Below are 22,961 nucleotides of genomic sequence, written 5' to 3'. Positions count from 1 at the left end.
GTCTCCGATTGACAGAAAGAGGCCTCCACGGTGATTGGTTGGGAGGCAGGCTTTAAAACTGATTGGAGAAAAAGGGTTTGAACGTAAATAGGGGATCCATTAGAGAAGGACAGGGATTGGTTAAAGGAAGAACAGGGTCAGGAAATTTCGAGAAAGTGGGCTCGAGGAGCATGAAAGTAGAGAAGCACGAGGAGTGGGGACTTACGAGGGAAGGGACGAACCACGAAGTTAAGAACCAAGTCAGGGCCTAGTATAGTCACTGTGTTTTCAATAAAGAGGCTCCAAGTTTTCAGTCGTCTCAGTTGTTACACAAAGATAACGATCTCCCGTTTAGCCTGCACAGACTACAGGAGCAAGTGTTGTTTGTGTAGCTGGTGTGAGCTAACCTGTGATGATCAGACATATAACTGTGCACTCTGCGACGTATTGCTGTAATTGCTGCGGTTTTTTCGTTGTAAGTGAAGGCAATGACGATTAGAGAAAATAGGACCACGAGCCCCAAGTGAACAGCAGGCCATAACCCTACAGTGTGTAGACTATTCAGAGTAAAAGGCACGCCCTCAATTTATAATTGTGGTTGAATCCATGCTGGTGAGATGCATATTACATTGGCTCCATTAAAATATGAAGTATAACTTAAATTAATATTACTTGAATGTTAATTGACTGCCTACCTGTCAACGCATATCGTTTTCCCGTGTCCTTGTGCAGAGAAATTGAGTTTTCAGGTCCATACGGTGTACAGCCGTTTCAATACGGCACACTTTTTTTTATTTGTTTGTATTTGAACCTTCTGGCGGGACCCCGGGTTCCCGAATAAACGGAAATCAAAATCGTAATTAATTTATTTTTGGCGGTATCGTTCTCCTTCAACAGACATAAAATGACGTCACAGCGCAGTTTATAAGAGAGCCGGGGGCTTATGGCACCCCGGGGTCCCGCCATCAGGTTCATTTCTCCATTTTGATGGGATTTTGTAGGATGAACGTTGAGATTTATAAGGGCACGGGGTGACCAATAAACTCTGAATTGGTCTTTTATTAGAATTGTATTACGTTAAATTTGTATTATTTTATTATTTCCCTTCTATGTGACTTTACCGAAAGAATAGGTGACAGAAACTCGGTAATTTTAATTGACAGTTGATTGAGTTATTGTTAGTGATGAATATATGCACAAATAAGACTTTGATATGAATGTTGATTGAAATAGGGTGATGGGGATGTGTCTGGTTATTATTGCAGACATGAGATGTCCACTTATTTTTAGTGTTGTGCTAGTTTGCCGGTTTTTGCGTGGGAAATTTTATAAGATGGTGTTATTATTTGGTTCTTTCGGTTAAGTCACGTCTAAAGATAAAATAATAAATTAAATTAAATAATAGAATACTATTCTATTATTTAGTTTAATTTATTATTTTATCTTTAGACGTGACTTAACCGAAAGAACCAAATAATAATTCCTGCAGTCACGAAAGTTCTAAAATTAAGATGGTGTTAGCCTCGTGCATGGGTGTTAATAATTAGCTTATTTTTTTATCAACCCAACTAAAATCAACAGATTTAACGGAGTTGGAAAATGATTAGAATGTTTTAGTGATCAAAATAGAAGTTCTGTTTGTAATAGTTGATTAAATTTAGTGCTGTTGTGTTACGTTGTGCTTTTCATTGAAAGACTTATGGCCTTAACATTGAGGTAAGGCAATTCATATTCTTTGGGTCTTTCGGTAAAGTCACATAGATAGGTTCAAAGAAAATAACAAAAACTATGACGATTCGATCGCAACACAAGCAGTCGGCATCAGGAAAAGGGGGTTAGCTTCTAAAGTCAAACTGTTTATAAAGGTTTGTAATAGGCATAGCCCAAATGTCAGCAGCATGGGCGGGGAAGCTAATGTTAATGTAAGTGGTGGACAGCGACCGCGATGGTGGTGGGGTTTCCACCAATTAAAGGGCTGCCAGGTAAAAATGTGTATGTTAATGTAAGATCGGTGAGTGGCCTCCATGGCGAGCGCGCTGAGGTAGCTATGTTAATATGATAGATTAGCATGTTAATGTAAGATCACAGAGCCGCCGTCACCTTGAGGTCGGCGTGCGAAGGTGGCTGTGTTAACGTGAGAAATGTAATATGTTAATGTAAAATCGGAAAGCCGAAAATAACAACTAACATCAGAAGGTGGTAGGATGGGAACATCACAGCCAGTTATGATTTAAACTGGTTGATAACGTCCTTCCAATGATTGCTAAGTTTGTACCCGTCTTCTCAGTTGAAATTGTGTCTGTATATATGGATGGCTTCATGAACGAATCTTTGTTGATAGCCAGTGGGTTTCCAAAGTGCCTTCGTCTTAGAGAAATAAATTTCGTGTGAGCCCACCGCATTAAAACAAAACTCAGCCATAGCCTAGGTATTGGTCCTACCGTGTTTCAGATCTGTCTTATGTTCACGAACATGGTCTGAGACATGTCTATTAGTTTCCCCAATGTAACTACCGCTGCAGACACAGCTTAGTTTGTAGACGCCGGGGTATTGCATGTTAGGGATCACATCCTTCACAGATGGGATCAGATCACGATTTTTACGTACTGTGTTAAATCGAAATTGGATCTTGTGTTTGCTCATGATTTTGGAAATATTTTTGGTGACCCCTGCTATGTATGGCAAGGTGATGATTTTGATTGGGTCCTCAGATTGTTCTTTCCCAATGGATGGGGGTGATAGCTTTATGGATTATGTAGTCTGAATATCCATTCATCTTGAGAGCTTGGTGTACGTGTTCCAGTTGACTGGCTAGGTGATGATGGTCGGGAATACATCAAGCTCTATGGTGTAGAGTTTTGATGAGGGAATTCTTCTGGGATGGATGGTGGTGGGAGTTAGGTTTTATTTAGGCATCCGTATGGGTTTGGGACACATATTCTTAGGTTTTGTCGGTACACATTACTGCAGACGTGTCGAGTCGGCACGCTGCGTGCGCAGCGTGCCGACTCGACAACCACTCCGCTGTGGACAATGCCTGACAACGCCGTGTGTTCGACAACACCCACCCGCCGACCCATCGCCCCCTGCTGGGGACCTGAGGTATTTTTGGTATAAGGTAAAAACGCTGGACCCCAGAACCACAGTTAGCAGACACAATACGTGCAAACCATACTGCCCGCTATAATTATTCGACCTAGTGGTGACTGCCCTCCAACACACACACAACGCGCATATCGGTACGATTAAGATTGTTCCACGGGGTTTTTGTTTCGAAAAGGGTGGCCATTCCAAGGTGTTGTGTTAATTATTAGTTTGTCGTGGAGAAGCATTGTTCTGTCCCTCACGTTGCATGAATACGGTATTTTAGAAGTATTTTAGTAATTGGTTTTCGTTTAATCACATAATCTAACCAATAAATTAATTTATGTAACGCTAAACATTTATAAGCATCTATGTTACATCTATACACACTCGCATGAATACGATTGTTTCGGGATATTTCTTTAATTGCATAATCTTACCAATAAATTCATTGATGTCACACTAAATATGTATAAGCATTTATTTCGATTTGAAGCTTTCGTGACTGCAGGGATTCATCTTCTTGGTTCTTTCGGTAAAGTCACGTAGAAGGAAAATAATAAAATAGTAAAAATAAAACATAATAAAATAATTTTCACGACGTTTCGGCCACAACGCAAGACGGCTGCTTGCGTTGTGGCCGAAACGTCGTGAGAATAATTTTAATATGTTTTATTATTTTATTATTTTCCTTCTACGTGACTTTACCGAAAGAATCAAGAAGATAAGCATTTATGTCACGAATCTACACACTCACACGAATAATATTGTTTTGAGATATTTCTTGAAATTGCCTAATCTTACCAATGAATTCATTAATGCCCCCTTTTGTCATAGGGCACATGTTTCTTTAGCACGGTTCCGTATGAATATTGTTATTTTAAGGACTTTCCTATCGTCGTATATTGTCGCGCTGCTATGAGGAGTTAGCCTATTGTTTCAGTGCCCAATTTAACAACCAAACCATTGAGGTTTAATTTGACGGATCGATGAGTATGATATCTGCAGGAGTACTGTTGTGGCAATTCCGATCATAAGCGTGTTCGCACATTAGAGTGGTTTTAGCTATTAAAGTTGCTTAACACAGAATAGTCTGAGTGGTTCCTTCCTAAGTTTTTGCATAATTATCAAACTATAAAAACTGTATCCTGTGGCGAGATCTGAATCCTGCGACTGGACATAATTACACTAAAATCAAAACCAGTAAATGTTTAAGCGAGAATCATTGTATTATCACGATTGGTAATACACCCCTAGACAATGAAGCTAAGCAACACACACACCGTCACACACATAAGATACGCCCCTAGACAACGAAGCCGAGCCAATAATAATACACGTAACTACACGCACACCGATTGATCATAATACAAACTAACACACAAACATTCATAACACTCCTATACACACATAGATCATACACATACATTTTTATGTACACTTTTACACATTTAATCACACATAGATTGATCACATTACACTTACCCTCAATTGACATCAATGAACATGAAATACACGCAAGTTTAATTATTTTATTAAATTTGCAGAATTTCATTCATTGGCATAATTTCACAAATCAGCATATTTTCTTTCTTTTTAAAACACAATATATACAACAACCAGAACACAATACAGAGTGGTTACTCATCATTTCCGAAATTTGTTATTTTTATTGTCTATTTACGATTCATGGAAGGAGAGGGACAGGGTGGGCCGGCGAGCACCCATGAAGGCTGGCATGGCACACGAGGGGGTGGGTGGCCAGCACCATGCTCGGCCACCTTTGTTTCACTAGTCACGATGTTTACACACTGTACCAGGTAGCCGTGAGCAGAAATCGAACCCGGCTCGCTGGGTTTGTAGTGCAGTGGTTAGCGCACATCACACACACACACATATTTTAAATGTGTATGGGGAATGTATTACATTAAAATGCACACAGCATGCATGGAACTCACTTGTTAACACAGTTTGCAGGAGTCAGTATCCATCGAATTCCAATGAGCACACCATTGCAAGAGGAATAGCCGTACACGTTCTGCATTTGAACCACCCAGGGACTCTGTGTGTTTACTGATGTCGTCCCACAAGTTACAGGTACTGAAATTTAAATACAAAAACAATATCAACAATGTCATAGACCATTGCATTCACTCGAACTAAAGGAACAGTAGAAGTCCTCTTATTCTTGGTAATGTAATTCTCTTCTTCTGGGTCTCCCTGCCGAGGCTGTCACTCCCCTCCAAAAATGTTAAAATTATTCGGCAGGGATTGCTTTCAAACTCCCCACTCTAATTCTCTCACGCTTCATCTCTCCTTCTGCAACCAACTCCACCGGCTTCCCTTTTACCACCCCGCTGTCTTTTAAAAATCCTGCCTCGAGTCTATAAATCTCTCCGTGACATTGGCCCACTTCATATCGCCACTCTCATTTCCTTCCACACCCACTCCTCTCGTCCTTTTCATTCCCAGTCTTCTCTCTCTCTCTGTCCCTCCTTCTCCCTATGCCCAATCTCAACTCCGGACTATCTCCCTCGCCACCCTCCACTGGAATAAACTTAAACTGTACATTGAGCAGCACAGCCCATAGACTCAACAGTGCCCATGGACTCAACACTGCCCATTCACTCAACGCTGTCAACAGACTCAACACTGTCAATAGAATCGACACTGCCCATAGTCTCAACACTGCCATAGACTCGGCACTGCACAGTCGTCTCAGCAATACCCATAGACTCAACACTGTACCATGGACTCAACGCTGCCCATAGACTCAACACTGCCCATAGACTCAACACTGCTCATAGACTGAACACTGCACAATAGACTCAACACTGCCCCATCGACTCAACACTGCCTATGGGCTCAACACAGCCTATGGGCTCAACACTTCCGATAGACTCAACACTGCCCATAAACTCAAAAATTATCGTGTACTTTAAGCAGTTTTAAAGCCTCAACCTCTTCTCTGTTTCCCATTATTTTTCCCTTTCCTCCCCTCATCCCTCCACTCCTTCCTGTCCCTCCCCTACATTTTTCGAACCCATAGGTATCCCTCTATCTCGGTCACTCATTCTTCAATCCTTGCACGCTCATGCGAGGTAAACCATTCTATTATGTTACCGTTTTAAAACTATGCTTAGCACTTTGACCAAAGGTTCTCTATACAATTAAAATACAATAGTATGGCAGATTCTATTTGTCAGGGGTATGCGTGCATCTACTCCATATATATCTTTAATATAATCTTGCGGAATTTGTACAATAGGATGAATTTGGATGATGATGAACTCCACTTATCTGGAGTCATCCCAACGTGAATGGTCAGAAGGCAAGCTGCGCCTCAATACTGTTAAATCGACACTTTGTAAATTGTCCACTGAATGTAATGTTTAACATTTGCACGGGTTGACAGGGTGCGCTGAGCATGTCCTCACCTGAAGGCCTTGTGACTTTAATGGAGCTGTAGCTAATGTTGAATCCTCGACCTGCGGTGAAATTGAATGTTTTCCAGTGGATTGAATTCATCTCGGCATTACACTCATTACAGTCAAACAGATCCATATACTGGGGGTCTCCACTTTTATGGCATCACGATGTGTTCCTGGATGCCCCGTCGTCATAAATCGGATCATCGTAAATTCGACAGTTTTCCCATAGACAGTAGAAACATTACTTACCGACGTCTTTTTCCCTTTTATTAGCCACATTTAACAATATTTAATCGGCAAATATCCACAAAAATACTCCAGAAAAAGAAAAACTCCATGCCAAGTCACATCGGACGCCAGACACTGTTCAAATGTGTGGAGTCATGTCGCAAAATGCGTCCTAAATTGATCCATGGTGGGATTATATCAACGTCGTAAATGTTGATCGTTGTAAACTGGAGGCTGTCTGCACTTTATATTTATCCTATTTTACATGGCTTTCAATATTGGCAAAGCTCATTTGGTGAAAGGTATTCACACTTCATATAACAGAAGGGTGACTATAGAAGGAGTTGGACGGGGAGGAGGGAGGCATCACGAACGGGGAGTGTGGATGAGGAAGGGGAGTGATAAAAGAAGAGAGAGAGAGACTGGGTATGTTTCGAATCGTGGGGAGTGGTTGGGGGCTGGTTGGCCAAGCGAATAATGTGGGCTGGTAGGTTTCCTCAGCCATCGCTGCTGCTGTGTGTTCTCACTCGTGATAAATTTGTAGGCGTTTTGATTTTCTTAAAAAAATGAATTATATTTTTTTCCACGACTAAGAGTGCTCAAACGAATCAGCGTTCTGCGGAGTCGTGCTAAGCGAGGTCCGCCTCTACTTCTAATTAAACACAATCACAAAAAATAAGTGCTCCTCTTACCCACATCATTCTTTTGCAACCCAAGTTATAAGCATATAATCTCTATTGCAAATTGAAAGCTTCTCCTCCTATATCCCAGTTGTTCTCCATTGATACAATGATGTATGTCGAACTTCTTTCGCACCGTACGTAGCCAACTGTTCTAATCTGAGGTGCGGCAAAAGATTATGTAGATTATAGGCACCACGGTGGCAAGATGTTGACTACCTCGTGCGCTCTGCAGAAGGGTCTGGGTTCGTCAAAGATTCTTGTTAAATCCAATCTGTTCGTACTCAAACCCACTTTGTGTTAATTTGAAATATTCTTCTATTGTGTATGCCAATAGCATTCAGCATATCTCTGTAAAAAAAACACCTTCTGTGGGGATACTGAACCGCTTGTGAAAAAACCTCTGTGGCATTACCGCACAATTCAACGTCCCTTCTTATTCATGCTGTGTCTTAGAGCCGTATCGGAGTAATTTGGCAAACGTTCCCTGTTCTATACAGTTTTAACCTCGTGAAGTTCCTCCATCTCTCAACCCTCGTCAACACATTTTCAATAACCCCACATGCAGTTGATGATAAGTACAGGAGCAATTATAACATATTTGAATGAGATCCGATAGCTTTTAGAACCAAAAAATTGGCAATGAGAATTCGAATCAACCTCGTGCGTACACATTACGTGACATTTCTGTTTGAACTTACCATCTAACGGTCCTCTTGTCTTTAACACCAAGGAGATGACCTGTTTCGTGGACTTGATGTGTTGGCCAACAGCGGCTCCCCCACAGAGCACAGCCAGGGAGTTGCCTTCGCTCACCTGTCCATCCCAAACCTCGAGCCGTTGCAGTACGCACGAGTTGCTCTCTTGCAAGCTGCAAGAAACGGAAAGGGTTAGGGCTCAGTCCGAAAATAGCTTGGTCATCTAAATGCAGGCCAATACAATAACATTTGTTATGCACATATCTCGCGTTATCACCTCTCTCACGGACCAAACTGTAAATATGTTTCAGTCAATCCACGTCCATTAAAACTGTGCAGTCAACTTATTTGAATCAAAGAGTGTCCTGTTTTTAAACAAAAGCGGTCCCAAAACAGAACCGCTTCTGTTTCACCACTAATTGCACAGAGTACTGCGGTTAACGCACTATTGGTATAAGGATTAATTTATTACTTAAATATGGCGAGTCCTCGCTTAACGCGGCTGTTGTATTAAAGCGAAATCGCGGTAAGTGGGAATACTTTTCCCATGAGGAATAACAGTAACAGTGGGTGTGCCGTTCCAACCCGTAACAACACCCACGCCGTTTAGGAAAGTAGTCCGTCACGTGCTAGACTCGTGTTGTAGCGAGTACTCCATCACGTTCTAGACTCGGGTTATAGTGAGTAGTCCGTCATGTGCTAGCCTTGTGTTATAGCGGGTGTGGCCTGCGTTAAGCGAAAAACTTTTTACGAAAGAAACACCATGTTAAAAAGAAAACGCATAGTGTGGACGCCACGCGATAAACAGAAATTTACTGTAAAGTGAAACTCCTCAAATCCGCGAATCCTTAAATTCGCGATGCCCCATGGGTTGCAGAAACTCCTAAATTATCCATGGGCAAAGCTCCTGAAATTCTTATTTCGCCTGTGAACGAGATTAATCCTACTGTGTATAGCGCATTGTAGTGTGCAGGTGGATTTGTTATGTTTTGACAACGCAATATTTTCTTACCTTATGTTCTCAATTTTTATTTTTATTACATTTGGAGATCTGGATTGTATTAGAAATGTATAGGTCAGGGACTTGTCATCCATGGTAAAATTGTTAGACAATATGACTCCATCATATCCTGAAAAGACTATTGTTTTCTCCACAGGAACTTGAAAGAGAAAAATACACAGCATAGTTTGTAAAAGAATAATGTATAAATACATCCGATAAATAATCTCAAATGTGTGCAGAATCAAATACGAACTTTATTTAAATTGTGCTTTTATTACATCGAAACATTGCTCGTCTGTATGTATATATGCATGCATGTTGAACACCGTACGTAGCAAACCGTGCTAATCTGAGGTTCGGTTAGTGACCGGAGGTGTTCATCGGATGTCTGCATAAACTCTCAGTTCGTGAGTCACACCTGTATTATTTTCTGACTTTTTAAAATCACTATAGTATCCACTGTCACATCGTTTCATACGATTTAGATACTATTAACGCGATTATACTATTTGTTATTTTAGCAGGCAAAGCCAACTGTGCTATATAGCATTTTTTAGATGCGACCAGGCCACAAATGATAGTTTAACGAAGTAGCTCATCACGTGGAAATTTATAGCAGCCAAATATTCTAAACGCATCTTGATTTTAAATGTGGAGGGAAAAACCGGAGGACCAATAGAAAAATCCACGTGACCACGGGGACAGAAAGAGAACACGCAACTTCTAAATATACAGGCATCGCCAGGTTCGGGATCGAAACCACAACCTCCTCCATACCAGGAGAAGGATATAACATCTCGCCACCGCGGAGCCCCAATAATATTATTTAATATTACATAATCAGTAGCAAGTTGCCGCCTGAGTCCCGTGTGTGTGTGTATGTAATCAGTGGTGTACATTCTCACGTTGCTAACCTGCACAAATCACAGAGGCCGCTTGTGTATAATGACACGGTACGGAGTCAAGCCAACTGCAATTTCCAATGGAAGTTGCAGTTTTAACGCAAGCAACGCTTTGTGAAAGAACAGAAGTGGATCCGAGGCCAAACTCGGTTGTGTTTCCAACGAACGATGCTTTTCCGCAGTGGAGAGACTTGCAGATCACATCGGCGTCTTGGTAATCCAGCACTGAGCTACAAAGCCCGGCCCAGGCTCCGTTCCTGTAGACCTCCAACAAACCTTCACAGCTGCTGTTGCCTCCCAGAAGTCGAACGCCAGCGGCTGTAAGAAACACAACGGTTGCTACAACATCTGCAATGGAGAGAGAGCTGTTTTGTTTAACTCTGCTCTCAGCACGGCCTGGCTGATGATTCCGACGCCTGCATGTGTGTGAGAGAGGGAAGAAAAATCTAGCTTTGAGTGTCGAGTTTATTTTATTTGTTACACGTGTAGTGAGTTATTTTATGGAGATGGAGACGTTGTTGTAGAGGCAACACGGTATGTTTATTTTTAACTAACATCAACTCCCTTAACACCCCCTATCTAGGGAGGTATGGCCTCTGGGCTATCGTGACCTAAACACTGCCCCCTGCTGGCTCCCAGCCCTCCGGCTATCCGTGTCCTAGGGGAGGCTACCTGACCCGACCCAGCCAAGGTACGGGTCCGATCACTGGTCCAAGCTCGACCCGGCCCTTACAAGGGCAGCGGGCTCGAGGTCAGTGTCCTAGTCTAGCTGGTATTCAGTATTCAGTCGTCGTTACTCTGCCCTCAACCTGTGGAGAGGTCCGGCTTTTATACACCTCCCCGGCGTGTCAGCCTCTGGCCACGCCCCCCTAGGAGTCCCAGGAGGGTGGGGGTCCAGGGGGATCCCAGGACACCCCGCAAGCCCCCTCCCTCCTGGGCTGTGGATTCTAGCGACCTCCCTGCCGGTACAAGGTACCGCCCATGATGGGCACCGTCCGCCATTGCAGGTAAGTGCAGCCCATCTACAGCGCTACACATGTGCGTACGCGACCTGACGCTACACACGGATGAAGGTGTCATGTCACCAGTTGCTTGGCTACTTTGCACGGCAGATCCATGATGCACGAACACAGCTTTCAGAGGTAGGTTGGAGTGGTTAAGGAGGGGTTGGTGTAGGGGTTGGGGTTTGGGTAGTGATAGGGGTAGTGACAGGGGTTGGGGAAGTGATAGAGCTTGTGATCGGGGTTGGGGTAGTGACAGGGGTAGTGAGAGGGGTAGTGCCAGGCATAGTGAGAGGGGTAGTGTTAAGGGTTGGGGTAGTAATAGGGGTTGGGTAGGTATTGGGTAGGGATAGGGGTAGGATTAGGCGTAGTGATAGGAGTCGGGGTAGTAAAAGAGGTTGGGGTAGGCCTGGTCGTAGCTGGGGTTGGGGGCAGGGGAGAAGAGGTGTTTTAAAGGGGAAACGGAAGCTGCAGGTTGATGTATGGCTGAAATAGGAGCTGGTTCCAGTAAAGGAGAGCAAGAAGGGGACAGTAGCGAGAGAGCGATACGGGGTGCAGAGCGAGAGAAGAACAGACAGGGACGGTAGAGACTTGGAGCGTGGAATCTCAAGTGCAGTAAAAGTTGTTCTTCTCAGCCCACTCATTAATGACTGCCCACAACAACATAAAAGCACATTGCGTTCAAATTTGATTTTGAAACTTAATTTGCCTAAATTCTAGCCCCGATGAAAAAAATTGTTACACTGTAATAAACATACTGGATCACGCTGTGATGACAATACTTTTCATCAGGCCATAGAAACCCGCAGAGGAAACGTTTGGATGAATGAAAATAAGAAGCAACAGGGGTGTTTGTATGTGTCATTACTGTGCTTAGCGCACTGTACTACGAACCTGGCGACCCAAGTTCAATTCCCGCTCACGGCCACCTACAGCAGCGACGGTTCTCTGAACTGATCACGAGCCTCCCCTACGTCGAGTCAACCTGTGCATAAACATCGTCACTGGGGAGACGAAGGCTGCCGGGCATGGTTCTGGCCACCCACCCCCTCGTATGCCGTGGGTCCTCAAAGGTTGTATTGATAGTTTAATTGTTATGTACAATTTAATTGAGGGGACGATGTGTTGTCTTGGTGTGGTCTGGGACTGTTGTTGTTTTACTGCCTTGCATACGCTTGCATTTATTGTTGACAAATTATCAAGAATATATGTACTTTTTATTCTATTTTTATTCATTAATTGTTCATGACTCGCTTGACTTTTCTCTGGTGCTGTGCGTAAACATCGCCACTGGGGAGACAAAGGCGGTCGGGCGTTGTGCTGGCCACCCACCCCCTCGTGTGCCATGCCGGCCTTAATAGGTGCTGCTCGCGACCAGCACTTGCCCCCACAGTCTGTTAAGGCTATACGTGGGGTCGTTGTCTATTACTGTGCTGCCAAGATGTTGAATCGTGGTGAAAGTGGTTAAGAAACGGTCTGCCTCAGCAGCTTTACTCTTTTTCCTCCTGATGACGATCGCTTTTGTTGTGATCGAAACGTCGTTTTTTTGTTATTTTCTTTCAACCTATCTCCGTGACTTTACCGAAAGACCCAAATAATATGGTGAATAATGTTTCAGACAGCAGCGTGCTGAGTAGCGCTGTAGAGTAAAATAAATGACTAAATAAGCGAGGCCCTGTTTAACCGCCATAAATGGAAATGAAATCAAGTTTACAAATGGGTCCCCGGAGTTAATATGATCATGCAATCATAATACAAGCGGTCTCCTGTTTACGATGGCCCGATTTACTACGTTCAGAAAACGGCACCGTGAATCGATTTAAGACGCAGAAATTTGATTTACGACGCATCTTCTCACGTGACATTTGAACAGACTGTGTGGATCTTGACCTATTAAACCCTGTTAAATATGGCCGATAAAGTGACGTTTCTGCTGTGTCCACCGTCTAAGGGAAAATAGGGGTTCGATTTATTAAGATTCAATTTAGGACGACCATTGGTTTCCAGGAACGCATTGTAACGTCGTAGAAGTGGGGAGCGCTTGTATTGCATTGTACATCATTACGCAGTAGCTATATAAAGTGATCTGTTTCAGATAAATACAAACAACGATCCACAGTCCTGAAAAGGTGGATTGAATCTGAGCGGTTGAGAACGTTCTTGTCAATATGATCTAAACCCTTGTGGCTCAATGTTTACCTAAACCGTTCACCCCTGGTATCTATCACTTTACAGGATCCCCGTTTCTAAATCTAGAGTTACTCTTTGTTGACGTTGGTCGTGACACGAGTACTGTATTGCATTAACGTTTTGTGCAAACATTAAATCCGAATTATGAAGTTAACCTCCATGTGGTGATTGAGTCTGATGGCTGTGCACGTGACCTGTAATTCATCACCTATTTCGTAGTTGGTGGATCACACCACGTGACGGTGGCGAGATGTTAACAATCTTGTCTGGTATACAGGGAGTCGTGGGATCCATTCAGAACCTGACATCTGCTATGTATTTGGAGTTTGAATGTCTCTCTCCCTGTGGTCGCGTGGATTTTTCGCTGGGTCCTCCGATGTTTCCCTCCACATTATAAACATCTGTTTAGAGTATTTGCTGCTATAAATGTCCACATGATAAGCCACTTTGTTGGGCCTTCATTTGTTTCCAGGTCGCTTCTAAAAAAGAGATATATAGCCGAGTGGTGCTTACTTGGTAAAATAAAAAAATCTATTTTATTGAACTGCCATACCTTTGTTCACGAGAACAAGGCGACAGAGCACTTGTGGACTAATCTCAATCTTTTTCATCTGGGCGGGATATCGGATTTCATAAAAAAAATCCAATTGCTCCTGTATTTTATCAACTGCATGTGAGATTATTGCTACTCTATGTATCTCTATGGGTCTCTATGTGTCTCTCTGTATCTCTATGAGCCTGTGTAAAATAGCCAGGTAATTGGCTAAACGAGACCCTCATTTGTGTAGGAAATCAAATACAGTTTAACATGTGCTGGATTTCGGTGTAGACTGGTGTGATGTAAGAGAATAAAGTGTAGCTGGAAGCATATTATATTTTTTGCGACCTAGAATTGTAATGTATTACTTATTGTTAGTAGCTCGGCTTATTGGAGAGTATATTTAGTATACTGATGATACTATGTAGTTTATACTTTAGTTGTTTACGTGGTGGTTTAGTTACTGCAGCTACATACTATTAACATTCCTTCCCCTCCCTTTGATGCTGCTAATCCTGCATAATGCACGGGCATAATGACTTTAAACCCCCCGCAAAACCTCTTACGCATTTCACAAGTAGTACTAATCGCATATCTGCATTTTCCATAAATATGCTAAATTCATCTTGATATGCAAATTATTTGTCAAGGCACTCTCCCCCCCTCCATCCCAGCTTAAATAGACACTCCAAGCCTGGGGTGTGTCATTAAGACTCTGTCTTCTCGACAGACCTGTTCTCCACCTGAGGACGGCTGCTTGCGTTGTGGCCGAAACGTCGTGAGAATTAATTTATTATGTTTTATTTTTATTATTTTATTATTTCCATTCTACGTGACTTCACCGAAAGATCCAAGAAGATGTGCTGGATTGCATGGAGTAGGCCAACATAAATTCGAGAAATGCAACTGGCTGCACGGGGTCATCATTCATATCGTAAATGGGAGAGATCGAGGAACTGCACAAGGTCAAAGCCGCTTGTAACAGGGGACGTTTTTGCCAAATTACTGCACAACCGCTGTTGACAGAGCTTACATTAAAACTGACATTGAGTCGTATGGAAATGCCATAGGCAGAGCCGTCCCTAGTTTACAGCGAATCACCGGGGCGACCGCATCTGGCCCCGAGCTTCGGGATGCTCTACACGCTTCGACATCACGGTGTTAGATGTAATTGTTACAGTTTAGTCTGAAGGCGTTGGGAGGCCCACAGCGGAGCTTACCCCGGGCCCTGCACACCCCATGGACAGCCCTGGAAAGAGGGATTATTGTCATAAGAAGTTCAGCATTCCACGAATGGGCTTCATCCTGATGCTGTGGTTTATTTTAATATAGGAACCCTCATCAGTTGACTCAAAATTCCGTAGCAAAGGTATTGAGAGGGGGCATGGATAGATGATGGATGGACGGAGATTGAATCAAGATGTCTACCGAACATATGTGAAAAGGAGCTTCATAGCTCATTGGATTATTCCCCAATCTGAATAAGATTCTGAAAAGACCTGCCCCTGAGCAGAGAACTCGAGATCAATTAAACATGTAATACCTGTTTACCTGAACAAACGACGCCAGCATATCCACTAAGTGCACAATCATGCTTGTTTCCTGGCGTCAGGGCGCAGTCGGCAAAACTCTGCTCCACGCCACTGCAATGGGCGTTCCATGTTGGACGCTGCAATAAGCCATGGTGCGTGATGGCATTCACGAGACTTCCACATTGCAACTCGCCACACACATCCCAGCTGGACCCACACAACGTGCCCCAGGAGCCGTTGTGAAACACTTCCACGCGGCCCTGGCATTCCAACTCACGGTCCACCAGACGCACTCTTCCATCTGAAATATAAAACACGAGTCCATGTAAAAACTGAAAATCATTAAGGAGTCGACACAATTCTTTCCTCAAATGGGCACTCTATTATATCCATATTGGAGGAATCATTGGCTGAATCAATCCCCAACCAAGGTTTGAATTCGCAGACCTTAGATTGTGAGCCACGTTCCCTCTCAGGATTCGGCTTATATCTCCTGAGGCATGACCGGGCTCCACCCCTGGTCACTCTCCGCCTTCTCGATCCTTCGTGGAGGCTCTGGGTCCACATCACGTGCCCCGATCACACCCTTCTGGGGGTCCCCGTGCCCCCTTTTCCGGTCACGTGATCTCGCGGGTTCATCCAGACTGTCATGTCCGGACCCGATCTCCGTGACATCTGGAATCTACCCTCTAGTGAGCCCTTATGTTATAGTCCACCCACTATCGCCATAGAATGACTCATTTATGTCGTTACACATGTGTAGTGACAGAGAAAGGTCACTACTGTGTCGGCCCGTACGAAGGCTGGGGGCCCCAAGGGGGTGCCTGGGGGGTCGCGTGGTGGAGGGATCCGGACCCTCCCAGAGGTGGGGGAAGTGAGGCGTGTCCTGGGAAGGGAGGCGTGGCCTGAAGAGAGCCAGCCACGCCGGGGCGGAGCCAGCCACGCCAAACCAAATATAAGCGTGGTGTGAACGCAGAGCGAGGCTGCTGTTGTACTGCACTCCGAAGTGAAGACATCATCGGTCGTCAAGTCCCGAGTCGTCGTCCTGGGCCAGGCAGGCCGTTGCCTGCCTGGTCCAGTCTGTGTCGCGTTCCAGAGTGTTAGTGAGTTGAGGAAGGTGGTTACCACCTCATGTACAGCGTTATGTTATTTACCGTTTAATAAATAGTGTTGCCTCCAAGCTGCGTGTGTGTGCACCTAATTCGAACCTACTACATTTGGTGTAGAAGTGGTCATCGAACTTTCGCTGATTAATTTGAAGAAGCTGTACCCTTCGCTGCCATGGTGTAAAAGCTGGCAGCGAAGTGCAAGACCCAACCGGAGGTGCGGATGGACGGTGTGGGTTGCACCTGGCCTCTCCCTGCGACGACCACGGAGTCTGGGGCCCCGGTGATGTGCCCCGGGGGATGGGCGACTGCAGCCTGCATGGGAGGAGGCTGCGAGCCCGGGCTGGTCGCCATCGACGGCGAGTTGGAGCGACGTCGCTCGTCAACTCGACCAGCTGCTGGTGGCAAGGGAGTGGCCGGGTGTTGGTGAGTGATGGCGAAATTGCAAGATGACGCAGCTATGGCGTTCGCGCCGTTTCGGCGGTGCCGGCGTTCCTGCATTTCACTGCGGCGGCGTTCCCGCCAGTTTCACAGCGCCGGCGTTCCCGCCATTTGCACCATGCCGGGGGTTTCCCGCCACTTCAACGTGCCGGCGTTCCCGCCATTTTTTTACGTGCCAGCGTTCCCGCGGCGACGGCGTTCCCGCCATTTCAACGTGTGGGCGTTCCCGCACTTCCCACAGCGGCGTTCCCGCCATTTTCACCGCGGCAGTGTTTTCGCGATGGCGGCGTTCCCGCCTTTTGCGCCTTGTGTGCTGCGCCGGCCTGGCGGCGCGTTGCTGCAGCCCTGTGATTACGGGCCTCCCTCCCCACATTGAAGTAAGAAGAGCGGGGGAGGGCATCGGTGGTGAGAGCGAGAGGGGCCCGTGATTGAAGAGAGGGTTTCGACGTTGGAGACACTGCTGGGAGGGACTTTTTCAGTTTGACTCTCCGGTTTTGGGTTCCTCGCGGACGGTTAAATACGGCGTCGAGATCGGTATCTTCTGGGTGTAGTTAATGATTAATTCGTTGTTGGTGTCCCGAGCTCCGTTGATATGCTGTAGGTTGCCGTGTTAACGACTCGTGTTGTTACATCGTTTTGTTGCGAAATCGCCATTGTTATTGTGTATACTGTATGGAGGTTCGCTCGTGATTGTCACGTGTAACTGTAAGAAACTTTGATCGTCATTGTTGCCAAGGTACAGACCGTATGGAGCTTTGCTTGGAATTGTTAACAGTGTATGGAATGTTGGGTACTTGCTTGTGATTGTTTACTATGTACGGATTGTCTGGAGTATTGATTGTGTGTGTTGCCATGTGGGGACTGGATGGAGCATTGCGCCAAACGATTTACTGTACGAACTTCGTATACTGCATATACTGTATTAATCAATTCGGCGATTCTTGGGGTTTGTGTATAGTTTTTTTGCTCTCAAAATTCGAATGCCCTGAGTCCCATGGTTAATGTTGAAGGGGATTTAGAAATGACAGGTTCGGTTTGTTTCAAACTCGCTGGTTGGTTCCTGTCCGTTGTTGCACAGATGATGTCTTTTGTGCGGGAATGCTCCTTGTGTTCTGTATGGATCGGGGGTGCGTTTCCGTTAATTGCCGTCAAATTGCATTGCTCTCTCCACTCGGTTGGTACAGCTGCATGCTGCAATGCGAGTCTCGGAGATGATGTGTACGGATACGGGATGTGAGGTGTATTGTTGTGACCATTGAATATTCGGGATCGTCACAAATTGTGCGTACCTGTTCGGCATTGGATCAGTTCTGTGGGGGATCATAATTCAAATTGTATGTGTTGTGATGGTGTTAAATTGCGATGGTGACATGCTGCCAGGGATTTGGAATTGTGCTGCTGGCTGTCACCTATCTTGGGGTGCAGGTCCTGACCAGGATGGCCCAGTGAGAGTTGCGTGTCTAACATGAACGTTGTGGTCCCGTCATGCTATGGCTGACGGCTTGACCTGACAGCCCGGAGATTGAAACACTCCGTGGCATGTCTAGCCTAGTGGGCTGTGCGCTCACATGGCTCAGAGAGTGTGGTCCCGTCATGCTGTCTGACAGCTTGACCTGACAGCCCGGAGATCGAGACACTCCGTGGCTTGTCTAGCCAAGTGGGCTGTGCGCTCACATGGCTCAGAGAGTGTGGTCCCGTCATGCTGTGTCTGATGGCTTGACCTGACGGCCCGGAGAGTGAGACACTCCGAGGTGCGTTGAAACAGTGGGCTGGAGATTCGTAAGGTTCAGGTGGAGTTGTCCTGTTACGTTGAGACTGTATCCCTCAGTTGTTAGGGTGCATGTTGTGCAGTGAGTGAACGATGGGTCGTCTCGGCTTGGTCGGTACAGCTATATGCTGCGATGCGAGTCTTGGAGAGAGACTGGGTTAAAATCCCCCCCAGATATGGCCGACGCGTGCTACTAGTTGTGACGCCACGTCGGAAAGGCGGTGGGGTGGTAACATGGAAATTCCCCCCCCGATATGGCCGACGCGTGCTACTGGTTGTGACGCCGCGTCGGAAAGGCGGTGGGGTGGTAACATGGAAATTCCCCCCCCGATATGGCCGACGCGTGCTACTGGTTGTGACGCCGCGTCGGAAAGGCGGTGGGGTGGTAACATGGAAATTCCCCCCCCGATATGGCCGACGTGTGCTACTGGTTGTGAGGCCGCGTCGGAAAGGCGGTGGGGTGGTAACATGGAAATTCCCCCCCGATATGGCCGACGCGTGCTACTGGTTGTGACGCCACGTCGGAAAGGCGGGGGGGTGCTAATGGGTGACTGTCATTGCATGCGTGATTCTAACGGGTGGGGGGGCTGTGCTGGAGCGTAAGTGGGTTAGCCAGTTTTCATGTATAATTGTTGTTAATTCCCCGTTTTCTATGCGGTTCCCTTTTACCCTCGTCGATTCTGTATATATTACGTGATTGTATTTCTTATCGGTCGCCGGTCATTTATTGATGTTGTTGGTTCGGAGGCACACCTTTTCGATGTTTCACAGTTGTGTTACAGCCGGGGACGGCTGTGTGTTTATACAGGGGGGGGTGATGTAGTGACAGAGAAAGGTCACTACTGTGTCGGCCCGTACGAAGGCTGGGGGCCCCAAGGGGGTGCCTGGGGGGTCGCGTGGTGGAGGGATCCGGACCCTCCCAGAGGTGGGGGAAGTGAGGCGTGTCCTGGGAAGGGAGGCGTGGCCTGAAGAGAGCCAGCCACGCCGGGGCGGAGCCAGCCACGCCAAACCAAATATAAGCGTGGTGTGAACGCAGAGCGAGGCTGCTGTTGTACTGCACTCCGAAGTGAAGACATCATCGATCGTCAAGTCCCGAGTCGTCGTCCTGGGCCAGGCAGGCCGTTGCCTGCCTGGTCCAGTCTGTGTCGCGTTCCAGAGTGTTAGTGAGTTGAGGAAGGTGGTTACCACCTCATGTACAGCGTTATGTTATTTACCGTTTAATAAATAGTGTTGCCTCCAAGCTGCGTGTGTGTGCACCTAATTCGAACCTACTACACATGTATTAACTGCGTTAAACGAGGAGGCAACAGAAGTGTGTACAAGCCCTGCAGTATTAATGCAATATAACATGGCTCTAAGTACAGTTTTCAGAAACTTTTCATGGAACAAGGACATTTCTTTTTCAGGTGACTTACTTGTTGATCCAGTTACAAACAAAGAATGGTTTGCAGTCCCAGCAGCTGATGAAGAGAATATATTTTAGAAAACGATATTAGAATGCAGCACACAAATGAAATGTGTTTAAACAGTCACTATCACATATGACTGGATATTAATTCATCATGATACAATAATCAATCGTAAACTATCCACTGCATGATGAAGGGCTCCACACGCCATCACCATCTTCTTGGTTGTTGATTAAACTCCACAGTTACATAACCACAAATCCAACATCCTGCACGTCCCTTGACTAGGTTTTTTTTTTATTCCTGGAACTGCACTTTCACCTGTGATCCCCGATAAGGATACCTCAATGTGCAGTGCCAGGGCTGACCCTAGGTACCCCCTCGATTTACAAAAGGAATTCTTTCTTAAAGAAACGCACGTAAAACTTAATTCTGTAAATCAGAACGGCTTTTCTCATAACTTTAATAGTAAAAATGAGGGATGCGTTTCGGACAACTCTACTTCTGACCTAAAAAGATACACCTATATCACTTTTCACAATACAAAAATAAAGAACATAAAATGTAAATGATTTAAAACAAACATAATTAACTTTGTCAGGGAACTCACCAATATATCTGCTGCATGTTGGAATGGCTGGAAAAGTGATGGAGGCGTTAATGATGCACTATTGATCCGTGATAGTACCATGATACTATCACGGTTCAAAATTCGAATATGTATTTAGACTGAAGGAATCTGATGAGCTATGAAGCTCTTTTCACAGATGTCCAGTAGCGGATGGATGAGGCAGCCTCCCAAGTGGTGCTTCTTGTTTGATGATCTCATTGAGCATGCCCAAGTGAAATTTTGGTCACGCGGAAATTCGATTTCGTTCATCGAAAAGTGTTAATAATTTGTCAATTGCGTGAATGCGATATTTGTAAAGAAAACTATCGTAAATCGAGGGATACACTTCAACTTGGAATTGGAGACTGCTTGGCGATGGCTGGAACTGGAGAATTTAGGGCTGGCTGAGAGCTGGCCAAGAGATGGAAGCACAGCAATGGATGCTTGAATCTCTCTGTCTGTACCTTTGAGTGTCATCCCCTCGTATTACACGGTGGAGTTCCTCTGTGTCCTGGATTCCTCGCAAAAGCCACCCACTCATTAAATACATGCATCCCCTGTGTTTTATGGAATGGTCCACGGAAGCAGATGTCACAAAGCTACTTGTGAGATGTGTCATGCGGACGCTCATTTGTTAGTTATGCAATATTCCTTGAGGCCCCGGTTGTACTGGTTCTCTTAAATATTTGGTTTGTTAATCTTTGATGCAGTGTTCCCCGGACCACGGATCTCCCGTGGAAAATAGCTGGGTAACTGGCTGCACGAGATCATCATAAGTGTAATAAGCTCAACATTCACACTCTTTGTATCTTGACGGGTCTCTATGTGTCTCTATATAACAATTATTAAATTGTACAAAAGATAAGTTAAAAGAAAGTTTGGGGTTAGTCAAAGTGGTGGTGTAGTTATGATGACCGTTAGGAGGACAGGTGGGAGTGGATAAAGAGGGTTTGGGGGAGAGCTAGGGGGGTTGGAATAATGACAGAGGTAGTGGTAGTGAAAAGGTAGTGAAAGGGGTAGTGATAGGGGTTTGGGTAGTGATACGGGTAGTGATAGGGGTTGGGGTACTGATAGGGGTAGTGCGTAGTGATAGGGGTAGGGGTAGCGGTGGTAGCTGGGGATGGGGTCAGGGAGTAGTAGTAGCAGGATGATGCTGGGCTATGGGAGAAGAGATGGGAGTTGTTCTAAGGGAGGAATGGAACATGCAGTTTGTTGTTGTGGTGAAGAAGATTGATTTATGGTTGCAGTGGGAGTCGGTTCCAGTGAAGGGGAGCGATAAAGGAGCAGAAACAAACGAGTGAGACTGAGCGCAGGGTTACGATGGAGGCGCAGAGAGGGACGGTAGAGATTGGGAGCATAGAGGACGGGATAGGATAGAGTAATAAGAGACGAGAGAAGCAAGATAGGGGGGTTGGAGCGGGGCCATGAAGGGGTTTATAGAATTAGAGTGAGAAATATAAACAGAAAGCTATAGTAGACAGAGGAAAGTAGAGCCGAAGTGTGGGAATTGTGGGGGACGTTAAATTAATAATGTTTACTTACCTTCACAAATGATGGCAGCTGTCTGGTCATAGCTACAATTGTTTGTTCCATCCCGGAGACTTGAAAATATGCTGACAGTAATGGAGGATAGGTTATCTGGGAAGATGGTTCCCTGTCCGAGTCCAAATGCCGACACGTTACTACCATAAGCAAGGCTCCAGCCACAGCCCAGGAGATGGCAAATGCCGTCTGCGATGTCTCTGTTCACAGTGGAGCTGCAGAGCTCTCCCCACACGCCATTCTTGTAGACTTCCATGCGGCCCTCACAGCGGTTGGCACCTCCAACCAGACGGAGCCCTGCAGCTGCAGATCAAAATATAAGCTACCGTGAAACTTGAGCAATACACATCCCACGCCACTAAGTGGCAGTGATGTCAGCACAGGGCTTGTGCCAGGCTACGTGCACTTTGAGCCCACGTGAAGTGCCGAAGGCTCGCTGGCAGGAGTGTACGGGATAGAAACCGGGTGTCATGGTTTGACTGCTGTGCCAGGCTAGATGCAGCACGAGATTACGGGACAGAACCCAGGTGCCATAAGTTGAGTGATTGAGATGACTGGCTGATGCACCACCTGTTCCCCCTACTATGTCAATTTGCTGTGTTTTAGCCACCCGGCCCAAGGACACACACACACACAGTACAAGTACAGTCGACCCTTCCACATCACGGGGGTTAGGGGCACAGGCCCTCCGTGATTTGGAAAAAACGCGTAAAATGTTTTGGTCCCCTTAGCGAGCATAGCGAGCACATCCAGCCGGGAGGTTCGGGGGGGGCGCTGTGAAATAAAAGACATTAATATTATACAGTACTGTACATATAT

The sequence above is a fragment of the Lampetra fluviatilis genome, chromosome 55 (assembly GCF_964198595.1).
Source record: "Lampetra fluviatilis chromosome 55, kcLamFluv1.1, whole genome shotgun sequence".
NCBI classification, from domain to species: Eukaryota; Metazoa; Chordata; class Hyperoartia; order Petromyzontiformes; family Petromyzontidae; genus Lampetra; species Lampetra fluviatilis.
The sequence above is the reverse complement of the archived record's forward strand: the minus strand, read 5'-3'. Positions refer to the sequence as shown.